General features: G+C 57.6%; 1 protein-coding gene across 3 annotated transcripts in view; it reads left to right on the top strand.

Annotated features, from left to right (window-relative positions):
• Zmiz1 (zinc finger MIZ-type containing 1) overlaps positions 1 to 24,076 on the top strand; it is a 219,394-nt gene that overhangs the window by 45,928 nt on the left and 149,390 nt on the right. For all 3 annotated transcript variants that reach the window (XM_046419961.2, XM_046419960.2, XM_046419962.2), the window contains exon 3: positions 17,501 to 17,596. The gene's annotated coding sequence lies outside the window, so the exon portion shown is untranslated. The remainder of the gene's footprint in view (positions 1 to 17,500; positions 17,597 to 24,076) is intronic.

Here is a 24,076-nt window from a genome sequence, read left to right as displayed (position 1 = left end):
TGGAGCAAGTGGTGGCCCAGAATTTCCTGAGGGGGCCGAGAAATACATGAGGAAGAAGACAACCTGGGTGACATTGCATTTTACGGGGGCCTGATGTTCTCATTGAAAGTATAGATAAACACACAAATGTCTTCCCACACACCCAAGGCCTCCCTGCCCAGAGTCACGCCTGTGTGCAAACAGACAGAGGTGTGCGCCTGACCGCGTACTTGCAAACATGCCTGCACATGGTGCAAGTGTGCAGACGTGTCTACATGCACACAGGCTTGATTGGCCACGCGCACAGGTACGAACGCAGAAGTGCAAAAGCAAGCTCCTTCACATCCATGTCAACATGGTGCCGGGCGCCAGCAGCTCTGGGCCAAGGCTGAAGCTCTGTGGGCGTGTGGGGGGGCTGACCACATGACTGAGCAAGGCCCAGCTCTTGCCTTCCACCCTCCCGCCGGGCTTCCTCTGGAAACAGGAGTGCTCCCCCTCTGCTGCCCGTGGGTGGTTATGAGGATTCAAGATGGAGGCTGCTGGGAACAATTTCCGGTGCTTTGCAGCTTCAATGAATTGGAGTCATTTTTCTCATAAGAAAACGGGTCATGGGTTCAGTGGGACGGTTGTAGGCACCGCCATGGGACATCTGTGGGGTGCTGTCCTTGTTCCTCATCCCCTGGGGACTCCATCCAGGCCTCCTGGGGCCTGGGCACCCTCTGAATCATGGCACAACGGGTGACCCCGCTGTCTTCTCCAAGACAGTGGGGTCTGCATCTTCCTTCCTTCCTTCCTTTCTCACCAGGCATTGAACCCAGGGGTGCTTAACCACTGAGCCATATCCTCAGCTCTTTTTTTTTGTATTTTATTTAGAGACAGGGCCTTGCGGGGTTGCTAAGGCTGGCTTTGGGATCCTCCTGCCTCAGGCTCCCCAGCATCTGGGATGACAGGCGTGCGCCACCAGGCCCAACCCGCGTCATCCCTGCCAGTGCCTTTACCTGTGGACTCCTGGGCACTCGGGGGTCCATGGCACTGAACTTTGTCACACCAATCACATTAGACTGGCCCACTGTTTACATGCTTTCTGAATCCCCCCTGAGGAGCCCAACAGGGAGGCCTCACAGAACCTCACAGACAGGAAACAGATATAGCACGTTAGGTGAGTTTCCAGGACACCTGCCCAGAAGTGTTGGGCTGGGTTGATGGCCAGGCCACTGGCTCTCAGGGTTTGCGCTCCTTAATTCAGTGATCTCCCTCCGGGAACAGGCCCACTTTGCTGATGGGGAAACAAAGAGGTTGGGCCACAAAGCCAGGAAGGGCCAGCTCCAGGATTAGTGCTCATTAACCCCACTGCACCCCTAGATCCAATCCCCACCCTCCTTCCTGGAGGGGCCACTTTGAATTGGAGAGGTTCCCCAAGAAGATTCTGGGGTTACCTGGGCTTTCCTCCTGGCTCAGTATTCCCAGGCATATTTGCCCTTTTCTTGCAAATAAAAAGATGGGTTGTCCTCTGAGGCCTGCTGTCTAGCATGATCTAGAAACTTTTTCTCTGAGAACCCTTGGTAAAGTATCCTTGGGATTGTCCTTTGGAAACGTGGCTAGCAGGAGGCTTCAGGGTCATTAGGAGTCCTGGAATAGCTCTGGGGGAGGCAGGTGGGTTTCCACACGCGTTAGCAGATTCTTTAATCTGCTGCAGTGTCACTGCACGGACTCCAGCACAGCTAGCTGGGATTCGGCCTGACCCCGGATGTGACAGTTAACTGGGCTTTAAAAGAAGAGGAGACATTTGCTAGGTTGATGTGCTGGGAGAAGGAAGACCTAGCAGCGGCCCCAGTTCTAGCCGTGCCCAGAGACGTGAGAGTTCATTTACAGCCCTTTGCGCCTGCACCTGCCCAGAGGAATCTTCTAGAATTAAGACCAGCTCCATATCTTGGGAGGCCCTATGGAAAATGAATGCAGAGTCCATTGTGCACAAGTTACTAGGAATTTCAAGATGGTGACAGTAGAGTGGGGTCTTTGTAAGCTTGGGCAACTGTCCAAGAAGCCAGCCTTGTGTGGGGTGAGCGTAGTAGTCGTGGGATTAAGTGAAAAGAACCATGTTGTGTGCAGCCTCCTCCATTGACCTAGAGGCTCGGCAGCCTGGGGCAAGTGCCCCTCAGCTCTGTGAGCCTCGCTGCCCCCGGAGCATCGGTGTCCGCCTCCCTGCAGCCAAGGCTTGGTGTGGCCAGCTTGTCCCAAGCAGCCAGGACAGAGACTTCAGTTAGGGTGAGATTGCAGCCTTTCCATCAGGCATGGTGTCCAGGACTCCCCTGGCCTGCCCCTGTCTTCCTTCCAACCCTTTCCTGCATGTCTTATGCTCTATTTTTCGTGCTTTTCCTAACTCACCAGGCCAGGTAGTGTGTGTGAGGAGTGGGCTGGGCGTGGGTTGAGGCCGGCTGTGTTTTATTTGCAGAGCCTTCTGTCTTAACTGCCCCCTGCCTGTTCGTCTCGCTCTTCTTGGCAAACTCACTCCCACGGGCTGGATGCCAAGGAGCCTTGACTGACTCCGGCTCCTCCTCCAGGTACCTGCAATGGCCCCTTGCTCTGTGCGGCTCTTGCCAGAGTGCAACCCCCTTCCACATTCCATCTGACCCTCCTCCGAGCCCTTGAGAGGCCCTGTTCCCATTTGCTGGATGGAAAACAGAGGCTCAGAAAAGTGCAACCCCCACTCCAAGCTCCTGGGCTGCACGTGGGACGGGGTGTGGATGGTGACAGCAGAGGCCGTACCTGAGCTCCACCCTGGGACAGACTCACATTCCAGCCCTCTGGAGAGACTGGCTTTTCTCTCCTGTTAAAGGGCTCCAACCTCTGGTCCAGGAGCAACCCCAGGTACCTGGATGACTGAGGGGGGCCTGGTGGGCCCCTGAGGGCCAGCCAGGTAAAGGAGGTAGGCCCCCAGCCCTGCCCTGGCCTGTGGGTAACGTGGCTCGGTTCACATAGCCAGGCGGCGGACAGCCAGGTAAACGGGGCTCCAAAGCCTGGGGAGTCACACACTCGGCAAGGAGAGAAGCCCGAGCTGGTTTGGAAAGTAACAGCCAGAAAAGGCTGGACGCAGAGGACAGAGACCCACGTCAGGGGAGTGACCAGCTGTTCCGTGTAGCTGGCACTTTATAAAAGGCACTCAAACACTTGGTGGATAAATGAGGGGACACTACTGTGACTAGGGCCTGGGCCTCGGGATGATTCCAGTCTTGCCACTCCTTTCTTTGCGGCCTCAGATTAGTGACAAGTTCTCTGTGCCCGTGTCCATGTCTGTGAAGGAGGGAGAGCAGGGCCAGCCTGACCACTGTGAGGAGGTCACTGAGGTCCCTGGGCAGGGCGCACGGCAGTGCATAGAGCACGGACAGCAGTCTGCAGCGTGCAGACAAGTGGCGGGCAGCACTGTGGGCTGCATGGGGCTGTGGTCACTTGGAGCAGGCAGGGACATAGTGACATGGTCATTTAGGAAAAAATGGTGGGGAAAACAGGGCTGCATTTGGGTCCTCTAGGAGGTGGTTCCAAACAGCTGCCACTCAGCATTCTGCAGGCAGCCCGGGGCGTGGGGGGCGCCCTCCTCTTCTGCTCCACCAGCCCCTGACACGCGGCCTCATGCTGCCAGCTTGCAGGGCCATCACCTGTCAGTCAGCACCCTTCAGGGTCACAGGGGCAGGTGTGGGGCTGGCTGCTAAGACCTTGAGTGCCAGAGCCCACTCACAGAGGGCCTGGCCGGGCCCACTAGGGCTCCAGGGTCCGCAAGTGGTGCGCCTGTCACTCCCGGGCGCCAGCTGAGAATGCGCACCACCCTCCCCCGGCCTGGAATGTGTTGCTTAGAGCCCAGGCCCCTCTGCTGGCAGCCCCAACTGGCCACCCCCACCCCTGGCTGGAGCTGCAAATAGTCCACGGGCTGCTGCTCATTCCTGCCTGAGCGGGGAACGCCCCTCTGGGGCAGCAGGGTGAGGCTGCCTCTGGGCAGGCCTTCTGAGAGGGACTTATTTAAGCCTCAGTCTCACCTCAGACCTGCTGTGTGACTTTGGATAAGTCACTGTCTTTCTCTGAGCTGTTTATTGCTCAGAAAGGACAGGTCAAGGGGTCACAAAGTGCTGCCTTCAAGGGTGTCAACAACCCAGTGAAGTGGGGTTATACTAGGGGGACGATGAGGAACCGCGGAACACAGAGGGATTAGGAAACCTACCAAGGATCACGGGGCTGTTGGGGGAGCAGGGCTTGACCTAGTAGTAAAATGTGTTTTCCCTGCTAAGTCGAACTGCAGCTCACAGGTCCTGTCATGGTCACTGGGTGACCGTTCACTCACACAGCCGGGTGGGGGGTCATTTCCTTGGTCTCGGCACTGTGTTCCGCTCTGGTCTGAAAGTGAGTGGCAGAGGAGGAGCTGGGTGAACACAGCCCAGGCCTGGGCAGAACTCACAGAGCCCAAGTGCGCAGTTGCTGGAGGGGAGCCCCTTATGGAGGAGTGGATAAAGGGGCAGGAGGCAGTCGGGGAGACTGCCTGGAGGAGGCGGAGGTGTGCTGGATTCCTGGGAGGTTTCCTGGGGTCTCTGCATCACTTGGGGGTGGCGCAGGACAGTCAAGGAGGCAGGAAACGATCCCAGAAGCAGGAGCTGAGGCAGCTCTGGAGGGCCCCTGAGGCCGGGCCCAGTGCCTGGCCTTGATTCTTCAAGCTCAAGCCAGGAGGGTTAGCCTCAGCCCACTGGTAGGCCAGGGTGAAGTGGGGGCCAGCCTGAGACTCGGCCTGCCCAGAGATGGGGGTGGAGGGCGTGTCTGCTCCAGGGGCCACACCTCCTGGCACCACTGGGCTGCTGCCAGCCTCTCTCCTGGCCAAGCACTGGAGCCCTCTACCAGGAGGGACATGCCAGCCTCCCCAAAGAGTGAAACGTGAAGGTGGGTATCCCAGTGCCACCCGCTTCTGCCACCATCTATACCCATACTCCACCCACAACCCCTGTGGGCCTGACATCAGCTCGGAGCTTAGAGTGTTTAGTGATTAGGTGGATCAGAGACAGCCAGAGACTAGCCTAGAGACACGCAGCAGCAGCATGGTGAACATAGGAGACCGGCGCTCAGGCAAGTGGTGTCCTTCCCAAGGAGGCAAGTCTGTGTCTCTGGCTCTTCCAGAATCCTGGGGATGCCTCCCCAGTTGCATGTCATCACTCACCTAGGTGTGACAAGCTGTGAAGTGCTCCATGGGTGTTATGGCAGGCCACTCCCCCTCCCACTAAGGTTTGTTACCACCTCTCCCAAGCCCCGGAGTTTGTCTGCCTTTAATCCATGAGCAAACTCTTGCACTAGAGAACAGCCTTGCCCATGTCCTGCGTCCCTTGGTGACCTCCCATCACAGGTGGGGCTGCCAGGGTGGCATCTTCATTGAGTCCTAGCAAAGCCCTGGTGGCCACTCTCTCTCGTGGAGAGAAATGGTCTCCAGAAGTCGGTCCGTCAAGGCCCCTCGAGCGCAGGTGGGGAGCTGAGGCCTAGAGAGGGCAGGGTGCACCCCACAGTAACTCCGCATGGCACTCAAGCCTATCAGCGAGGCACGCTGTGACCCTAAACCACGCTGAGGGCACGCGGGTGCAGAGGCTGTCAGGGGGGAGCACCTATGATGGTCAGCACCAATTCCAAGGGGCTGGGGACGCAGCGAGGAGGCCGTGGAAGGTCAGGGCATCTGTGGAGACCCACTCAGTGGGCTCTGGGAGCTGCATGGGTGACCGCCTCCCTCACGCCTCCTGTGACTGCCCCCAGCCAGACCTGCCACCAACAGCCTTCTCCCCATCCATCTAGCTGACAGCCTGGGACCACAGGCCTGGTCTGAGAGCTGTCAGGGTATAAGAGGGTGAGGAAGGAAAGTGGACTCAGGGAGTCGAAGGCCACCGTGTCCTCATCAGCCCCCTGTGCCTAGGACCTTTGGAGTGCCCAGCTGGCCTGCAGTCTGGGAAAACCACAGAAGCGTATCCAGCAAGGGGCTTGCAGCTCTTCTGAGGGCACAGCAATCAGAGAGGTCTTCCGGGAGGAGGTGGGTCTGCAGCTAGGCCCCGAAGAAGGAGCCAGACCATGAACTGAACCGCGAGCTGGACCGAGGCCGACCTGTGGGCTGGGTAGAGGGCCAAGAGCCAGAGGTGAAAGGAAGATGGTGCAGATGCCCCCTGGAGGCCAGATGGCAGAAGAAGGAAGTTGGAAATATTTTTTTCTAACTTGCTAAATGTCCCTGGGCAGATTACCACCCACTCTGCCTCAGTTTCCCCCAGATCTCCTCTGAGCTCCAGGTACCTGGAGCTACAGGAGCACTCGGTGCTTTGGTGGAAGGGTCTGCCTTTGGGGACTTGTAAGCAGGTACCAGGGTCCTAGGCTGAGACAGACAGGGCTCCCCCAGGAGCTGGTGGGCAGCTGGCCAAGGAGGGCTTCTCTCTGGCAAGAGTCGGTCTCGGACTCTTGGCTTTGCCAGCCTGGGAGGAAGCAGCAGGCTCCTGGGGCAGACCCACCTATGGAGAGGGCTCGGGGGTGGACTGAGAGGATTGGGCTTCCCCTGTCCTTCCTGTGACGGGCCACTGCCTCCTGCGAGGGAGTCTGCCCCCCCACAAGGCTGCGGGGCTCAGACTGTGACGCAGACAGAGTGCCCTTTGGAGCCTCCTGTGCTGGTGCCAGGCCCACAGTCTGCTGCAGGCCCCGTAGGCACCTGCTGCCCTCCCAGGGCGTGGCCCCTCCCGGTGGCAGGGCTGGGCCGCCTGTGTTTGCCTCTCCACTGACCCGCCCGCTTCTCACCTCCCTCCTATCAGCGGAGCAGCAGCGACAACTCCTTGGACTCCGAGTACCCGTGATTGCGCAAGTCCCCTAGGCGATTTGCACAGCGCCAGCGCAGGACGCGCCAGCTCCGGGCTGCCCAGTTCCTGCTCAGGAAGCCAGAATTTGTTTCTGGAATAGTACGGCAGCCACCCCACAGGAGGGCGGCGAGTCTCCCTCAACTCAGAGGCCTCTTCATGACCCCTGAGTCACATCACATTCATAATATCAGATGGGCTTAGGCCCTGCGTCAGTGACAGAAAGCACAGTCACAGAAGGCATAAGACCGGGCCAGGGGCACACGGCCAAGCCAAGACTCGTACCCAGGACCCAGACCCCTGGTCAGCCCCCCTTTTGCACCAAGCCAGGTGTGTCGGGGGTGGGGGGAGGCCTCTGGCATCGTCTCCCTCCTGGGCTCCCGCTGCCTTCATCGGCTGGGTCCGCCAGTGGCCTGACATTTACCTGGTAAGGAGAAGAGCCTCCTCCCTCTAAAATCAAGAGGCTAAAAATAACCAGGTCCAGCTTCCTGGGGCCCCTGCCCAGCCAGTCCTGCCTGCCTCAGCGACCTTTCTCCTGGGTGCTAGAAACCAAGTGTTTGCGAGTGTTCTATGGTCCCTTGTGCCCAGGGCTTCCTAGGGGTTGAAGCAGGAGTGGCTTTGCCTGCGCAGCTTCTGAGCCTGGGTCTGGGTCTCTGCAAGGCCAGCCTGTCTGCGGGGTGTCAGGGCAGTGTGCCCTGCCTGAACCTCAACCTCTGTGCCCGAACTCCCTGTACACATTTCGTGTCCAGGTGGCTGCCATCTCCATAGACGCTTGGGACCCTCCCTTGAGCTGCTGGTTTCTGCTGAGCTACCTGGACTCCAGGAGAGGGGCCTGTGCCCTTCCTCCTCTGCTGCTCCCTTCACCTGCACTGGGCCCAGAGCACACAGTGTGGCATCCTGCCCTGGTGCCACTTGAGCCGAAATGAGCCTGAGTTCAGAAATGGAATTGCACATTGCTGGCCTCTAACCTCTGTTTGCTTTCTTCTTTTCTGTTTTTTTGGGGTTTTTTTTGGCTGTGCAGGGGATTGAACCCAGGGCAAGTGCTCCACCATGGAGCCACCTCCCCAGCCAATCTATAATCTCTGAAATGAGCATCCTCACCTGAGCCTGGGCATGGCCAGAGTGGAGGCCGTGCGCAGTTGGAGCAGGCGTGTGTCTCGGGCTGTTCTTTCTGCTGCCGTGTAAACACACTCTGGCAACCTAATGCATTAGATTGATGTATTTGGGCAGGAAGGGAAGGTCTTGAAGACCCAAGCTAACAATTGGCCACTCAGTTTACCCCAAGTCAGGGACGCTTGCTCCATTCCCTGTGCCCCTCCTGAGTGGCCTGGCGTGCCTGCCCAGCCTGTGTTTGTCCAGTTTGGGGGCTGGGTCAGTGTGACCAGAAGCCTGTGGACACTGGCCTTCATCCAGTGGCTGGCTGGCTTTGGAGTCAGCCCAGTGGAAACAGAAGTGGTTTTCCAGCTCTGGACTTGCCAGCTGCAGGAGCCTGGGCATGTGGAGTGGCCTCTGCGTGCTTTGGTTTCCTCATCTGAAAAGGGGACGATCATGGCGCCCAGCCTATAAGTGTCATGAGGGTTCAATTACAACAAGTGTGTAGCACTCAGAAGAGCATCTGGTATGGGTGAGCGTGGGCCCGTGTCACTGGGCCTCGTCGTAGTGAGGCAGGTCCTGCAGTTGGTGGCAGTATCCGTGGCCACCTGCTGCTGGTTGAGTTCTCGGTGTCGGGTGTCGACACTTGGCATACATTACTGCATTCAGCCTTCCTGGTGACCACACGCGAGGCACCCTTGTAAACTGTGTTCCAGATGAGGACATTGAGGCATGCAGGGCCACATGGAGTCCAAAAATGGTAGAACCCAAAACCAGAACTCAGAATCAGCCCTGCTGAGGTGACCGGCCAGTTGGTTTGCCTAGGACCATCCCAGTTTTAGTACCAAATGTTCCAGATCCTGGAAACCTCTCTCTCCCAGGCAAACCAGGATGGTGGCCATGCTGGCCGGGTCTGAATGCACTGGCTCCAATTCTGAGCCCTCCTGACCCCTCCTTGGATTGGGGGCTTGCTGGTGCCCACACCTGATAACTAGCTTCCCTAGCCAGACGTCATTGCTCCCCTCCGCCCCCAGCCCTGACTCCAGTCGCCTCTCCAGCTTCCTCTTCTCCCCCCTCTCTAGCAGGAAGGGCCTGGATCTTGCCTGCTGGGCTCTCTGTGCCCGGGGCTGTGCCTGCTGTTAACCTGCTGTGGATGGTGGGCCCTGGGCCACCCTCACCAGGCCTCCGTCTTCCCTTTTGCACGAGGGCTTTGGTAGCCCTACTCTTAGCTCCCTAGAGAACTGGAAACCTCTTTTCTTAAAAGACAGATGGCAGAGGGGAGCCCCTGCCCCAGCGCCGGCCTGGGCAGGGCAGGCAGGAAGGATTGCACGGGCCCTTCCGGGGCATTGATGGAGTGTGCTGCTGACAAAGGAGAAAGGTCAGCAAAGGGACAGAATGGAGTTGGTTCAGCCACGGGTAGCAGCACCCTCCCCCAGGTCAGGGCTTCCTGGGGGGAGGGACTGCTGCTCCCTAGAGTCCCGGGTCAGTTCCTATTGATGCAGGCCTCTGGTGCTCCAGGGGAGCCGGGCACCCAAAGCCCCCAAAGCAGGGGAGAAGCCTAGATGTCCTTGTGGCCTCCCTCCCCCTCACCCCAGAGCCCAGTAGTGCATCTGACCTCCTGAACCCTCTCTGTGTCCCACTGGCCACCCCACTCCTGCCAGCCATCAGGCCTCGTCACCTTCTTGCCTCTGAAGTCCTTTCCCAGCCTCCCACTCACAGTCACCAGGAAGAGGGTCCAAATTCGGAGATTGCCATGAAGGCTCCTTGTGAGCTCAGTGAGGCTGCCCAAGCTACCTGGGCCTTCCTCCCCCAAGGTGCCAGGACATCTGTGTCCCCCGAGTGCCAGGCCCAGCTCTGCGCTGCCAGCACTCCAGCCTCACCTGGGCTGCAGGGCCCAGGACCAGAAGGCCATGTGGACGCATGGGCTACCCCATGCCCTCCTCAGACACACCTTGAATTGCTGCTGGGAAATTGCCCCGTGCATCTCATGCCTCAGTTTCTGGAGCAGGGAGGAGCCATCTGTTGCCCCAGGCAGACGGAGGCTCATTCTCAAGCTGACTGTAGATTGCAGTGGGCAAGGACCAGACTCGGGTGGTAAATACGAGCGTCTGGTCCCAGCACCATCACTGACTAGCTGTGTGTCCTAGGACAGTCCTTCTGACCCCTCTGAGCCTCAGTGGGATAATCTGTGATATGTGGGTGATCATAGTCCATCCTTTACAGGATAGCAGGATTCAGTGAAGTGGCAGATGTAAAATAGTTGCAGTGTCCTAGAATATTGTAGAGATCAGTCAAATCAGGTCTCATCAGTCATCATCAGGTCAGACAGAACCTTATCCATGAGCTGAGGGCCATATTTCAAGGGGGTTCTTCCCGCTCTTGGAAGAGCCCTTCCATTTCTGCCCACTGACCTTCACCCTGTCCTTGTACGCCTCTCTCACACTGTCTGAGACCCCAGGAAGCCTACCCTATCCCCATGGGTGTCTTCTGTGCTGTTAATCCTGTGGCCTCCCGGCCCACACAGGTGTCTGGACCAGAGCCGGGGCCTGATAAGGGTTGGTTGGGTGCAACTGATATGCACCAAACAAAGTCACCTCCCAAGAACAGCATGGCAGTGACCAGCCAGGCCATCCCCAGACTGCTGAGGGCAACAGTGCACATCCACCCGGCCCCCTGTGGGGCAGGCGGAGCAGCCCCAGAAGGTGATTCTAGGCCACCTCCTGTCCCTGGGTCTGAGCTGTCTCGCCGTGTTCTGCTGCTTGGGTCCCTTCCCCACCCCCACAGTTCTCTGTTAAATCGTGTTATTATATTTAAACAAATCAATTCCATTGCAGAGTTTTCCTGTCCTAATGATGAGTTTGCAGCACAAACGCCATTGATTTCTCACAGCCCTGAAAACCAGTTGATGAATAGCACCAGGCGTGTCTTTGGGGAGGCGCAGAGGCAGCCTGAGCCCCTGGCTTGCCCTCCCGTGTCACCACCCGCCCCACCCCATCCTCAGCTGCTGCCTGCTCTCAGGCTGAGGTCACTGGATAAAGGGAGCCCCCCACCCCCCACCCACCCCTGGCACTCGCTGTGGGTGGAATGTCATCTCAAGGGGCTGGGGCCCCTGTTCTGGGGAAACAATCGTGGTGGAGATTTCTATTGATTTTGGCCCAAGGCAGGATCGCAACGTGCAGAGCGGAGAAGTGGTGCCCTGTGATCTGGGCTTCCCTGACAAGTTCAGAGCATGTCCCCGAGAGCCACTGACAACACACGCACCGTTCCTGGTCCTGGCTGGGTCTGCAAGGTACAGGAGGTGCCGGTGACAGTGGTCAGCGCTGCTAAAGTGTGACAGCTTCCCTCTGAGAAATCCCACCATGTTTGAAGTCACAGTCACAGATGCCACCTGGGACTCTGACTGGGATGCTTCTCTGAGCTTTCACATGCCCCCAGGGCTGGGTGGGCACACTGAATCCACGCAGCCACTAGAGGGAGGGACTGCTGTGTGCCCCGGCAGAGGTGCTCCAGCCTGCCTGTGGCTGTGACTCCATCTACCCCCTTGCAAGGCTAAAAAGTGACTCTGACTAACAGCCATTTTTCCATCTCCACCCACCCTGGATGTTCAGTCTGCCCAAACCAGGTCACAGGCTGTCAGCTGGAAGGACCCAGTCATCTTGCAGGGGTTTCCACTGGGCTGTCTGCAGGGACCACACCAGCTTGGGAACTGGGCTGGGGTGAGGCAAGAGGGAGTGGCAGGGACTGTGGCAGATTGGAGAGTGCCTGCCTTGCCCAGATTCCTGAAAGTTTGGCAACCCAGGCCCATAAAGCCCTATGATGGGGCTGAGGGCCAGATTCGCTGCCCTTCCCCCATGCTGCTTCAGGCCTTTGTTTTAGAGACAAGAACATGTGGCCCAGTGGCTCTTCAAGGTCATAGCACAAGGCAGGGGTACAGCTGGGGTTTGACACAGCATCTCAGGCGCTGCTGGCTCCTGTCCTCCAGGCAGGACAGGGCAGAGGACTCTGTTCTAGGGAAGACGGTCCCCTTAGTCAGAGGACCCAAGGTAGCTGCCCCTTCCCGTTGCTCTCAGCGGAGTCCCTCTGCCCCCCAGCCCTCCCTCGCAGACAGACCTCCTGTTCCTGTAATCAGGTTAGCCTCCTGCTCAGCGCTCGCTCTGCTGAGCTGGACCAGCTGCCTCTCATGGCCTGTGGACCCGGTCTTCTCTCTGGCTCTGGGGTGGGGGAGGGGAAACCAAGAAAAGAGCTGCGAGTGGGAAGAGGCTGCCCACTCTCTCGCTCGGACTCTTCTGTGGCATCTTGGATCAAATCCAACTCCTTTGCCCGGCATCCAAGACCCTGCTTCATTCTCTGCCCCCACAGCCCCGAGGCGCTGCTCCTCACTGTGCCACACAGTGCCGTTTCCTGCCTCCCCACATTTCCATAGGCAGGTCCTTTTGCTCCTTCCTGCTTTCTCAGAAAACTCCTGTGCATCCTTCAAAACTCAACTAGCGTCGCTTCCTGTGGGCTGCCTCCTCTCGGGGCTCCTGCCTCTGGACTCCCACGGCAGAGCTGCTCTGATGATCTGGCACTCACCCCGGGTGCCCGACAGAGAAGTGCTCAGGGAAGGCCTAGAGCCCACCCAGAGGAGAGAGGTGGCAACCAGGGAAGAGAAAGAGACAGACAGGAAGGAGGACGAGGACAGCTGCTCCTGGCTCCTCCCAGCTCCAACCTCCAGCCTTTCAGAGAGGACCATCCCGGCTCCTGGTGACATATGCTGGGCCTGAAATAGACACGTGGGGGCCTTGGTGGTGCTCTGCACGGCCCAGTGCCAAGCAGCCCCCTCCTGCCAGGCCTTGGGCGCTTCAGCTAGCTCCTCTCCCAGGGCTCTGCCCCTGCAGCCAAGACCCTCCCCCCGCAGTGCCAGGCCTTGCTCCTCTGTTCCTGCTAACTTTGTTTTATAAATAAATTATATAAATAGGCTCCTCCGATTCCTCGGAGCACGCAGTGTTTAAGGACTGGGGCACCGCTGCCGGCGTAATTGTACTACCGAATCCATCAGCTGCCTAATTACCATTCATTTTGCATTTATTTCTGCTAATTAAAAAGAGAGAAACTCCTAACAACTTTTACGTAAATACTATATTTGTTCTACGTAAAGATGGGATGCTAATTTGCTGGTGATTAGCTGATTATCTAATTTTATAGCTGTCACACAGGATGGCCCTGTCTCCCCTTGGCACCCCAGACACCACTCGAGGCCTCAGAGCAGGTGTAAGGGGAAGAGGTCAAAGGGGGTGCATGGGCACTTAGGGGGCCTGTCACCAGGAGCACCAGGCTGCACCGGTGTTCAGCGGGGCTGCGCGCTGATGGATGGAGCTCCTCCACCATTTCTGTACACAGAGAAATTAAGGCCCGGAGAGCCCTAGCTGCCTCCTAGCAAGACAGTGGCCGAGATGACAGCTACTGCCATGTTTGGAGTCCCACTCCCGTGCTCAGCCCTGGTATCCTGCTCTCATCAGGAGGAATTTGCTGGAAGATGGCTGAAGAGCTATCAGGCCCAAACTCCAGCCCATAAGGAGGAAAGGGCTTAGCCTGGTCTGAGCCCATGACCCAAACCACACCTTCTGTGTACCCTTCTAGAAACCTCTGCCTCTTCCCATTTCCCTGCCCAGCGTCCAGGCTCTGCTCCTCAGCTCCCTGACCACTATGATGGAGTCTCCCCACATCCCCGCCTTCCCCAGAAGCAGCCTGCACCCTGTCCAGGCCTTGGGCACTGTTGACCGCCTCGACGAGTGCGAGGAACTAAATTTCAAATTTTAATATTATGTATTTATTTTTATGTGGATTAGAAAAAAAATATATATAGATATATAATTAGTTCATCAAACCCCTGATTTCACAGATAATATTGCTGTAGATGAAGCTAAATAAAAAGAAAGTGATTGGTTTAAAGTGATTTAGATAATGATACATAAATAATGAGGATGGAGCACAGATGTGGCTTTCCGTGTCTGGCACCTGAAGTGGCAGACACTGGAGGAGGCCTGAGGGTGAGGACCAGGCCACAGGTTGCAGGAGCAGAGATGCAGGGCAGGGTTGGCTGGTCCCTGGCCGTTGGGCCAGCCTCGCCCCACCCGCTGACAGGCCGTTAGTGCCCCTGGAAGGTGCCTCCTCTTCCTTGCCCTGTAGGGAGCAAACAGCTCACAAGAGAGGGGTCCCTTCTCCTGCCAGGGGCAGTCTAATGGGAGTCCCCACCATTGAGGTCTCCTTGGGACAGGCCCAGCCATCTCTAGGACCTGCTTCTCCCATACCCCTGCCGGCCAGCTCTGGGAAGGAGAGGCAGTCAGGAGACCCCGTTTTCTGCCAGGGCTGGGTGCCCAGTGTACTCAGGGCAGTTGGGTGGGATGTATGAATGGTTATCAAAGGGGACTTAATGCGGGGCATGGTGATGCATCTCTGTAATCCCAGCACTTTGGGAGGCTGAGACAGGAGGATCACAAGTTCAAAGCCAGCCTCAGCAAAAGCAAGGTCCCTAAGCAACTCAATGAGACCCTGTCTCTAAATAAAACACAAAATAGGGCTGGGATGTGCCTCTGGCCAAGAACTCCTGAGTTCAATCCTCGGTACCAAAGTTTAAAAGAAAAAAAAAAAGAGAGAGAGAGAGAGGAAAAAAAAACAAGTTTTACTTAATGCTTGGTCACTGAGGTCACTGGAGTCTCACAGGAAGAGAAAACTCTTCTAGACCCTCCAGAGAGGTCACAGAGAACACTAGCACCAATGCCAGGCTGTTTGGGTTCTTACCCGGACTGTGTGACCTCAGGCTGGCTTCTTGACCTCTGTTTCTTCACCTGTTCAAATGGATACGGCGCCTAACTTCTAGGTTGGGGTCAGATTAAGTGAATTAATTCACAGAGTACTTAGAGTGGTGCAGATAAAGCCTCTTTAGCATCAGCCCCTTAGGACATCGTTATTACCCTTAGTTTCATCACTGTCACCGTGATTGGAGGGGCACTCCTGGGCAGTGTGTGAAGCTGGTGGAAGCTGGGAGTCCCTGAGAGCTGTGGCACGTTCTGGGTTGGGGCACATAGGTGCCATGGGGAGCTTTCACTACGGGCATTTTTGGAAAATTGTTTAAGAGGCCAAAATGGGTTGAAAAACGGGTTCAGGCCTCTGAGCCTCCTGGGATTTGTTGTGATTTCTGATTCTAGACAGGTATTTATAATTTTATATATATATTTTTAAGAGGGTCTCCAAAATTGTGTAAGCTTCAGCCCCTGTAAGCCCAAACCATACTAGCTTTTATGTTCCTGTGGCTGGTCTTGTACCTCCCACCTTGGTGGCCCCAGCCGGAGGATGGCCCCAGCTCTGGGGCTGGAGGGACCTAACTTCTCTCTCCTAGGCAGCCCACCGTGTGCAGACTCACCCCTGAGCTGGCTCCACACTTCTCACTGTGGACTGCAGGAGTCCCAGCGGGCAGACAGGGAGAAGGAGTCTTGGGGACAGAGTGCTGGAGGCCCCCTGCTGTGCCTGCCCTGTATAGGCCGAGCGCCCTGGACGCAGGCTGGAAGCCCCTCCCTGCCCTTGCCCCTAGTCTGTGCCCCAGTGGGTGGCACAGGAGGCCAGTGGCTGCTGGCTTGGAACAGTAAGATGGCCGACTGTGTGCCCCGCCCAGGGTTTAGGGCCAGGCAGGGCCTGGGCTCCTGTTCTCCGGGAACTCTCAGGGTTGCTGGAAACACAAGACACACACCTGGAAGGGAGAGGAGTGGGCAGGGGAAGGTGGTGTCAGACCCCGGCATCTCAGAAAGGGGTGCACAGAACCAGTGCATGGGAAAACTGGACACTCAGGAGTGGCCCGCGGGAGGCCGGGCCAGTGGCTGAGAGGCCCCCAGGTGGGCATCGTGGCCCCTTGGTGTCTCCACTGCAGCAGGGCCTCTCTCCACCCCAGCTCTGACAGGGACATTTATAACTCACAGCTGTGCGGTCCTGTGCCCAACTGACTGTGGTAAACCGATCTGGCTTCAGGAAGTCCCGTCCCAAGGCTACTCCCCATCCGACCCTCACACTCAACCCTCACCTCCTGACACCCACATCCTGTGCTCAGCAGGAGGGGCGGGAAGGGCAGACAGCGGGACAGCCAGGGGCCCAGCTGGGGTCTCCTGCCTGTGGCAGACCCAGAGAGGACAGAGTGTTGGTGAGGCCTGAGAACTTCGAGGCCACCAAAATCATCAGGGCAAGCTCCCAAGACACATACAGGGACACCAAGGCCCAGAGAGGGCTGGCAGCTGTCCCAAGAGTCCACAGGATCAAGGACAAGAGCTTAGGTGTAGGGCTTCCGACTCTCCCTAGAGGGGATTGTGCTTCTAGTCCCCGTGGAGTGACTCCAGCCATGGGGAGCCTGATGGGAGGGCCAAGACGGGACCAGAGGCCTCAGGGAATGCTGAGAAAAGAGCCATCATGAACCCTGGGCCTCTGTGTCACTGCCCTCCTTTGGGACACCTGTCCTACCTGGCTCCTCCCAGCAGTGTTCAAGTATGAGGCTAGTTGTGACCAGTGCTGGGAGGAGAGGCCCACACTAGGAGCTTCCAGCACACCATGACTTTGAGCCCTCTACCTCTACCGGCCCTGGTCCTTGGGCCCTGTCAGCCTACTGCCCCTCTCATTCTCCTGTCCGTGGAGGGGGCTGATACACTGCAGCCAGTTTGCCAAAGCTTGGCCCAGGAAACTCTGGTAGCCTGTGACGAGATTCTGGAATTGGGTAGTATTATTAAGATATATTCATTAAGATATATTAGAAATACATAACCGGCATGCCAGGATTCATGGCCATGATTGATCAGAGCTTAAAACCAGAGTATTGATGGAGTCATCTGCAGGTAGGCCTCAGTTCTTACCCCAAATCACAAAGGGCACGGCAGAAGGCCTGAAGTTTGGGAACACAGAGTCAGACGTCACCAGGGCTCTCGTGGGCTTTAGACTTGGTTTCTGGGCCTCCCTCACCAGCGCTAAACCAAGCAGCAGCCTGTAAGGCAAGGCGTGCAGGAGGGGAGAAGCAGGGTGCCCTGCTGGTTTTCCAAGGAGGCATGCAGGGGTGTTAAAAGTGTCCTGGTGAGGAATTCATGAGGAAGGAATTCAGGCAGGGGTCAAAGAGTGGCTTTGGAACTGACTGCCGGCCTGCAGTCGTGTGAGATAATTCCCTGAAGCCAGGCCCCGCGCAGAGAGGAGACCAGGCCAGGGCTTGGTGTGCTCTGCTAAAAATACCCCGACAGCTTCTCTCCGTCACCCTGCCTGGGGACCATGCAGGAAGGCCATGGCTGTCTGCTCTTCTCACCAAGAAGAGACACGACACGATAGCCGCGGAGCCCCAGAGCTAACAAGACGTGTGTGCGTGTATTTTTTAAATCTCACCAGGAGGAGTCGTCTTGCTCATTGGAGGCTGCTGGGTGGGAGGATGTCTCGGGCTGATCCATCAAGCATCCCACAGTGGGCTTAAGTGGCCTCAGCGGCCACGGGAACTAGTCCAGTGGTGGGACAGAGAGAGGAGGGGCGGACAGCTGTCTGTGTGCCTGGCTGCTCATGCGTGTCCCGTCTCTCCCCTGTGTTCCCAGGAGGAAGAAGGGGCCTGTGACATCAGACCAATGCTGCAAGGTGTGTGAGGGAAGGAGAGGAGCCTCCCCCGTCACTGAGCTGCCAGATCCTGAAAGGTAACACCAGATCCTCACGGCCCTGGTGCCCAGGTCATGCGAAACCTGGGCGGGGGCGAGGTCGGGAAGTGATGGGTGGACCCGAGCTCAGGGTTGTGGTCTTCCCCCAGCTGTTCTTGACCTGGCCGCGGGCTTCCCTGTACCTTCCTATGAGCTGTCCTTACCACCACAAAACACTCTGGGCTTCTGTGTGCCTTGACATGGGTGCTGGCCTCAGGCCCTCCGCCTACTCTGATTCTTGAGGTTCTGTGAATGGGGTGGATCAATTGTTCTTTGGACATAGGTGACATTAGCAGCCTGGCCCAGTTTGAACTCTCTGAGGGTGGAGCCAGGGCCCCAGAGCAGGGGGAGGCGTGGGGGGGGGGTGGAGCATGATGTGGCCCCAAGGTCAGCAGCAGGTGGGGCCTGAGAGGATCATGGAAGGCGGACGTCCAGAGCTGCTTCACTGTGCCTGTGAGCTCCTTTGTGACAGCATTCAGACTCCACGCTGTCTCTCTGGCAGCCCTGGGCAAGAGTTATCTGCATGCTTAGACCATGAGACCCAAGCACAGGAAGTGACTGGGTCTGCCAGGGATCGCAGAGCCAGCTCTGACCACCCTATTGACTGCATCTGCATCTCCACTTTACCACGCACTGGTCTGACCCATCCTCCCTGAGAAGTCCTGCTATTGAACCCAAGCCACTGCTAGGCTCCACTGTGTGCTTGTGGTGAGACTCATCCATCCATCTGTCCACACATCAGCCATCTCCTCACCTATCCATGTTTCTACCTGTTCTTTCTTCTGTCTATTCATCTAGCTACTCACTCACATGTCCATCCTCCCCCCACTTATCCATTTGTCCATCCATCCATCTATCTATCCATGCATCCTTGTACCCATCCAGCCTCATCCATCCATCCATCCATTCTTGCACCATATACTCACCTATTCATCCATTCGTCTATTTATCCATCCATCCTTGTACCCAAATACCTCTACCCACTCATCCATCTAATCCCACCCATGAATCCATCCACCTCCATCCATCCATCCCCCTCCCTATCCGTCCATCCACCCATTCATCTATCCACCCATTTTCTATTTAATTCATTCATCAGACACACACAGACTTTTGCGCCAGGTCAGACCTGCACTAAGGGCTGGGTTTTGGAGATGAGCAGAAGCCAACTCGGGATCCCAGAGCTGGGCTCACTACCGTGGGGCGGTGCTGAAACTGCGCAGCGTTGGGTACTGCCCAAGGGAGGCAGGAGGGGTTGTGAGTTGGGCCCTCAGCAGGTATTCAGGAAGAGGCACCGTCCTTTTATTCATTCCTCAAATACTTATCGGAAGTCGCTGTGTCAGGACCTCTCGAAGCTTGGACGAGAATAGCAGGGAATAGACAGAAAAACTCCCCCCTCAGGGCGCTTCTCTTCTTATGAGGAGATGTGGACAAGGAATTCCTGAAAATCGGATCTCTCTCTCGTATGTGAGGTGATGCTAAGTGTCAAGAAATGACTGCAGGAAAGGGAACAGGGGCTCCAGGTGGGAGACCAGATGCCACAGGCAGTGAGCTGGGGTGAGAGGCAGGGAATCCGGGGGCTGGTGCTCTGTGAGGGGCACAAGGTGAGAGGCGGCGGGGACCCACTCACGGAGGTGACAGTGTGGAGCAGGAGGTCTCTGGTGGTGGCGGCGTAGAGGAGGGCGTGGCAGGGAAGAGGTGAGAAGCTGCGGGGTCAGAATGTGTCTGAGACTCCGGGGACAGCCTGCTGGTGGGCGAGAGGGGAGGGTTACAGACAGACTGCAGGGATGGCTCTTAGGTCGGGGATGGGAGCCAGTGGGAGAAGGGAGGTGGTCATTATCTCAGCCTGGGAAGAATGGCCGGGGAGGGCTTATCAAAGCCGAGGAGTTGGGCTTCAGACGTGGAGTGAGAGATGCCTTTGAGCCATCCGGGTGGAAAGGCTGAGTGGCTGCTGGTTGGGAGTCTGGAAGGCAAGAGAGGTCCCAGCGGCTACAGATGCGGATTTGGGAGTGTGGTGCACAGCTGGAGTTGCAGGCTGTGCGGCTGAGGTCACCTCGAGGTGCGGGGAGGGAGTGAAGGTCAGGGACCTGAGTCTGAGTCATGGCCATCTGGCCCCCAGGAGGAGGGCAGGTGAGGAGGAGGCAGCGGCAGTCAGAAAGGTGCAGCCCGGGGGAAGAGGCAGACAGAAGAGCAAGCTCTGAACGGACAAGAGTCTGTCTGTGTTACTGGACAGAGCAGGGAAGGGCACTGCAGGCGGGTGGAACAGGGGGAATGCACACAAAGGCTCAGAGGTCTCTGTAATGAGCTGTTTGGAGGGGAGGATCCAAGGCCTCCTCCTCTCACCCCTGGCCACACAGGTGTGAAGGCCTGTAGGTACCTGTCTGGTGTGCAAGTGGCCCCTGACCTGGCTCTCCCTGTCCCCCTAGCCAGCACCCCCACAGCCGAGCCTCTTGCCCTCCTGCCTGCCCACTTTTGCACTTTCTTTGAAGCAGCCTCACCCAGCTCGCCTGACCTTCTGCTGCCACTCGGGGTTCTTGGGCTCATGGGACGCCCCCCTTACCTGGAGCACTTGTCTGAAAACACAGGGCTCAAGGTGGCAGCTCAGATGCTACCCACAGGGGAAGGACACCCAACAGCACTTTGCAATTCCTAAGCACCCAGTGGCTCCTTTATCTTAAAGGAACAGCAACCGTCCTGGGTCGTGAGTGGATGAGGAGCAGATCTCTGTCTCTCGGTGTCTGTCTCTGTCTCTCAGTCTCTCCCAGGAGGGCCCCCCTGGGCCAGGATGGGCTGGTAGGACCCTGGGGAGCAGGTGTGTCCCAGGAGCTGGGGGCCTGCTCTCCCTCCCTCAGCTCCCAGACACGCCCCCACAGCAGGAGGATTTCGGCAGCGGCAGTGCCCTGAGCTGGCACTGGGACAGGGAGCCCCAGAGACCCCAGAAACGAAGCCAGAAGTCTCTGAGCTGTTCCTGTCTGTCTGAGGTTGGCCCCTCATGCCACTCACCTCTCCCTCGGGATCAGAGTGCAGGGTCTCTTGGGCCTTTTGTCCATCTCACCTCCTACCCACCTCTTGCAGGGTCACCCTGACCACTGCCCGCTGGAACCTGCTAACCGCCTGCTTTGTGCCAAACACAGGGCTCAGGTTGGCACGTATACAGAGGTGACAACAGAGGGCTCCCCTGTCCCAGAGCTGCCAGTCCTGTTGGAACGGTGGGGGCCGGGGACAGAACCAGCCACTTCCATGTCACCAGGAGTCTGCAGCCTCCGGCAGGAAAGGCACCCAGTCGGGCCTCCAGGAAGGCTGAGGAGAGAAGTGCTGAGCTGGGCAGGAGGTCAGGGCTCGTGTGCCCAAGCCATGGGAGCCACAGGGGCAAAGTCCAGTCGGCCTGCGGAAGCCACTTGGTGTGACATGACTGGGTTGTGGGCAGAGTCTCCGGAGACGTCTCCAGGCTGAGACTTGCATGGAGCTAGGCAGGGGCTTGCTGACCTGCTCCCCGAGGACACAGTGAGGGAGATGCCCCTCTGACTCTGCACTGGGGACCGGGAAGCCACTTGCACAGTGAGGGACTGGTGTTGTGTTCATAGCAGGACGCTGTGGTCATCTAATTAGTGTGCTGGGGGAGGAGACAGGTAACCCTGTGCCTTCGGACTCACTTTTCTGTAGGCCTGTCTCTACCTGTTTTCTCCCTCAATCCTTCCCCTGCCTTGGTGGCATCAGGCAGGACCATCCCGTCCCCCTGCAAAGCCCACAAGCTTATCAGAGCCCTCTCCCATCTCCCAGGCTCTCCTAGAATAGCCAGACTTACAAACCACCTCTCCAACATCCTAGTTTTATAGGTGAGGAAACTGAGGCTCAGAAAAGGTAAGACACTTGCCCAGGGCCGCACAGCAAGCAGAGGCAGAAGTGGCTCCCGATTCTGTCCTGGACCCTGCCCACTTGCACTTGGAGCACCCACTGCTTTGGGTCCTCTAGCAGCCTCTGGCACCAGCTCCGCTCCAACTGAAGGCACCAAGTTCCCTCCATTGTGCCTATTGTTTAAATATAGATTACTAATGAAATGCCTCTTCATTGCCTTCCCAGTGAATAGTTTCCGTGTAAAGTTAATTTGCAGTGTTATGTAAATTCTGTTTAACTTCAATCAAGTTTCTAATTATGTTTTTACCGCAGTAATTCCCATTTGATTTGTCATCTCCTGTTAGGTATTTAATGTTGGTGGGCGGGCTGGCTTTCTGTCTGTCTCTCCATTTTCCGAGGCCCTCTCCCCCTGCGACCTCCTGGTGGCCCCTCTGCCTTTCTCCTGGGCTCCGGCTTCCTCTCCCGCCCTCCACCTCCTTCCCGCTCCCGCCTGCCTTCCCTTCCTCCTCTTCCCTCGGATTTCCGCCCTCCTCGTGCTCCCTGCCCCTCCCTCTTCCTCCTCCCCCTCTCATCTCCCCCTCCCTCTTCTTTCTATTCTCCAGGTTTTCCTCTTTCTGTGTTTTCTTTTTTTTTTGGTACTGGGGATTGAACCCGGGGTGCTTAACCACTGGGCCACATCCCCAGCCCTTTTTATGTTTTATTTTGTGACAGGGTCTCACTAAGTGGCTTAGGGTTCAACTAAGTTTCTGAGGCTGGCCTCAAACTTGTGATCCTCCTACTTGAGCCTCCAGAGCCGCTGGAATTACAGGTGTGCCCCACCACGCCCAGCGCTTTCCGTGTTTTCCGGGCCCTTCTCTGCCCCACCTTGGCCTCTCCCTGTGCTCTCGTGCCTCCTCCGTGTTTGTCTGTGACCCTCCCTGTGTTCCTCCCTTCCTCGCTTTTCTGCCTCTTCCCTCATTGCCCATCTCCTTCCTTCTCCACCGAGAGCCGCCACAAAACAGGCTTCCTGGGCAGATGGAGGAGGAAGGGAGAGCTCGCTGGGTGTGGGTCACCGGGCTAGGGCCAGCAGACAGACCTGTGCACCCCTGCGGAGCAGGGCCTGGCCTCCAGAAGCCTGGTTAGGAGCTCTGTGGGGGACAGGCCCAGCCCAGCAGCGGGGGCCATAGCTCCTGGGCTTGTGGGTAGGGACTGATGGAGAAGGAGGACTCTGGAGCTGGATTCTGTGGGTTCAAATCCCAAGTCCACCTCTAATTAGTGGGGGACCTTCAGGTTGGTTTGTGTTTGTTTCAGTGCCCCAGGTCCCCTGAGTTGGGGTTGAGGACATTCAGAGGGACTGTGTGGAGGGCTTTCCTGGCTAGGTGGGGGACTGGCCTTGGTTTAAGAACTCTCGGCCCACCTGAGATCAGCGCTGGGTTGCTGGGTTCTGTGCTGCTGGGGTCCTGGCAGGAAGGCCGGAGGCCAGGGCAGGTGGGAGCTGGCTGCGGTCCCCACAGAGCAGGGGCAGTGACAGAGCACGGGCAGTGACAGAGCACCCATGTCGGCCTACCCTCCAGGAGAGTGGCTGGGGACAGAGCTCCTCAATATTGCAGGGGCCCTCGAGTCGCTGGCCATAGATCTGTCCAGGCAGCTGAACAGGGGCAGAGCCTGGCCTGCCATGTGGGACTGGACATGGCTCCTTCAGCCCCTCTCATCCCCTCGACTCCCCAGGTCATGCCCTGGAGTCCAGCTGCAAAACCCGTGCTCCAGCTGAGCACACGGGCAACCTGGGCCCCTCCTGAGCCTCGGCTCCCTGCACCTCCAGCCCGTGTGCCGCTCGGGATTCTCCTGCTCTCGGGGAGTGACTGGGTGGCCACAGCTTCCCAGAAGGAAAAACCCAGATAGAGGCCACCGGACTGGACCCCCCACTCCACTTGCTTCCCATCCAGCCCGGACCTGGCCTGTCCAGGGAGAAGAGAGCAAGTGTTTGGAAAGAACATTCTTCTGGGTAAAGAAAGGCAACCAGGTCACTTGTCCTTCAGAGATACAGAAACCCAAGTTGGCCCAGCCCTCGTCCTTCAGGACTGCATGACCACCTGACCCACAGGAGTAGTGTGTGTGTGTGTGTGTGTGTGTGTGTGTACGCATGCGCGTGCGCCTGTGTGTGTGTGGTCTGGGTCAAGGAAACCTCAGCCATCACATGGCTGCCTTCTTTCCCTATTTGTCTAAGTAAGCAGTTTAGGCTGGCGGCAGCCAGGAGGCTGTGACACGGAACAGAAGAGAGGGGCCACCATGCTGTGGGCTTGTGGGCTCTGGGCCAGCAGCAGGCCCTGGTCAGATCCCAGAGTTCCTGGGCCCCTGGGCTGTGAATGGGAAGGTCTGGGCCGAGGGAAGGCCCTGGATCTCGACTTTCCCCTGTCCTGTCTGGCAAGAGTGGACACTGGGCTTGATCAGAGACCCCTCCCACCATGAAACAGAGAGGACGGGCAATCTCTGACCTGGAAGAGCCCAGAAGGCAGCATCTTGGCCTGGGTGGGGGTGGGCACACGTGGACCCAGCCTCCATCAGTCATGGCCCCTGGAGTTTGCAGCAGGACCCGGGCTGCCTGGGGGAATAGAAGTCAGGCCTTCCCCATGCATCCGTCTAGCT

This window comes from Marmota monax, unplaced genomic scaffold (assembly GCF_021218885.2).
Source record: "Marmota monax isolate L192 unplaced genomic scaffold, Marmota_monax_Labrador192_F-V1.1 WCK01_AAM20220418_F8-fsc00019, whole genome shotgun sequence".
Classification (NCBI taxonomy): Eukaryota; Metazoa; Chordata; class Mammalia; order Rodentia; family Sciuridae; genus Marmota; species Marmota monax.
The sequence above is the reverse complement of the archived record's forward strand: the minus strand, read 5'-3'. Positions and strand labels throughout refer to the sequence as shown.